The following is a 2,578-nucleotide window of genomic DNA, read 5'->3' on the forward strand; positions in this document are numbered from 1 at the left end:
TATCTTGGCTCCAAAGTTCAGTGTTATTTTTTTTAATTTTGTGCTTTTCATCAATGGAGTATTGTTGGTGGCTTACAAATGTAGTGGTTTTCTTTTGTACTTTTGGATTCCTGATTGGTGTGATGACGTTTTTCTTTAAATTTGTGGTTTTTCTTTGAATTTTGGATCCAAAATTTTATATAATCTTCTTTTTATTATTAAAAAAATGGTTTATCTTTCACTATATTTGTTTGTATATAAATATGTTGTTCTCATTTGTCATTTTGTTCTTTCCAATTCGTTAATTTTTCTTATTAGTTTAAATTATTATTTTTAATTTTTAATTATTATTTTCAAGGTAACTAATTTTATTCACACTTTCTTGTATAGTAGAATTAAATGACATAATCAAATATGTGCATAGAGGTGACAATGTCCGAGAGAACAACTTATTTAGATTCTCATTACATTATAGATGCTTATGAAAATGGGATAATGCACAGAATGACAGAATGCGATGGACACCAACCTAATCTTAACATAGATGTTTCAGTTTCATCGAGTTTGGTTGAATCTCTAAATCCACATTTCAATGCTTCGACGACTAATTATGCAATTGCTCTCCATAATGCAAGGCACACTAGCATTGGCAATCCCTTGTTACCATGGTATGGTGTCGAGAGATATATGATGACACGTGACTCTAACTTTTTCATTCTAGGAAATTATTTTGGTGAGCATTATCAACCTGTTGCACCTCTCTGGTCAGACCTTCTACAGTACCATGCCTTTTATTATCAACCAAACCTCGCGCAAGAGGTCAGAAGTCGCTCAATGAACTTTCATCCTTCAGTAACTGCTCCATCATATAGAATTCCAACAAATCTTCCAAACAATTTTTCAATACCCATACAAAATGCACCATTCACGAGTACACATATGCACCAACCTTCACCTCCTAGACACCAGATGAATCTTTCTCGAGTGGCCTTTCTTGAAACTGTAATATGTCATTCTCTTTACTTTTGTTGGATTTGATATAAGGTAAATACTAGCCTTTATTTACACGTCTTTTCTTGTTTAGGATCTTACTTTATTTGGTGACCATCATAGTGAGTTAGACATTTACAACATGTCATATGAGGCTAGTCTATTGTGTATATTCTGATTTATGAATGTTTTATAAGGTCTAGCATACTTAAAACTTATTGATTATGAAAAACTTTAATTTGCTAACCTTTTAGAATTGGACAATAGGAGCTTGTTGAGTATTTTGAACGGATTGGTAACGTAAGCATGGGTTTGTCAGAAGAAATTATTGCAAGAGTGGTGAAGACAAATATTTGTTTATTGCCTAATAACTTGGAGGGAGTAACTTCAGAATCAGAAAAATGATCTTTGCGTAATATGTCAGGTATGAATGTTACCACCATGTATAATTCAATACATTATGATCCATTAAACCTATCTTATTTTTTTTTGGTAATATTCATTCATCTTTTTAATTTACTTAATGTGATTATTCATTTGGGTATGGTATATTACAAAGAAGATGTTAATGTTTCTTTTTGGCCTATTAATTGGAATACTTATGAATGATATCACAGGATGAATTTAAAAAACAACGAGGAGATAGGAATTCTGCATTGCCAACATAAATTCCACGCATATTGCATACGGAGATGGTTATGTAAAAAAGGTGTTTGTCCCATATGCAAAGTATTAGATTATAAGTAGAAATTAGAATCGAAAACACTTATTTCATTGTTAACATTGTCGATTTCATTTATTTCATGGTACTAGAACCGTAATAATCAAGTTGTACAGACGTTAGTATGTTAACTTTAGGAAATTGTAATGACAATTGTTCTAAGTTTTACGCAAATAATTGGATGTTATGCTTCTTTTTATATGATAACAAAAATTGTTTTACTTATATAGATATTTCAATCTCATATTTTCATTTTTTTTTACATAGATGGTTGAATGTCTTATTTTCAAGTATGTTATAAAAAAGAATTTTGTTTATATTGTAACATCTTTTGTCCATGGTCTATGTATCATACATAATTGAATCTTGTTAATTTGATGTGACAACATTCTATAAATGGGACTCTAAATAAATTTCACTAATCATTGTTTGACTATTTTCACCAAGAATGTATTTCCTTATATATTAAAAGTTTTAAAAGGTCCAATTTATTTAAACAATGGGATAAATCCAAAATAAATAAAAAATTCAATCAAATTTCTTATCTTTTAACACTAGGAGAAAATTTAAATTCATGAAAACAATAAAATTTTAATTCTAAGATATAGAATTATACTATGTTTTTGAAATTGTGAAACACTTCATCTTTTAAATTTTTAAATAACGGTAGAAGTTATTGTTACTGGATGAATTTGAGCGTGCAACTTTCACTTTTTTTTTAAAAGGTTGTTCAAAGATACTCTTATATCATATAAAATAAATATATTCTAAAAGATTATAAATTATTTATAATTGTATTGATACATTGTTATGTAATCAACAAATAGTTCATATTAGCACAGTTACTATGTAATGTATTGAATGACAATTGTTTTCGTGCTTTTGTTA

The 2,578-nt window shown here is 28.6% G+C and overlaps 1 pseudogene; it reads left to right on the forward strand.

Annotated features, from left to right (window-relative positions):
- Window positions 1-411: 411 nt before the first annotated feature.
- LOC148197065 (uncharacterized) lies at window positions 412-1,716 on the forward strand (annotated as a pseudogene).
- Window positions 1,717-2,578: the final 862 nt, after the last annotated feature.

The sequence above is a fragment of the Vigna umbellata genome, chromosome 6 (assembly GCF_029865625.1).
Source record: "Vigna umbellata cultivar VRB3 chromosome 6, Vumbellata_1.0, whole genome shotgun sequence".
Taxonomy (NCBI): Eukaryota; Viridiplantae; Streptophyta; class Magnoliopsida; order Fabales; family Fabaceae; genus Vigna; species Vigna umbellata.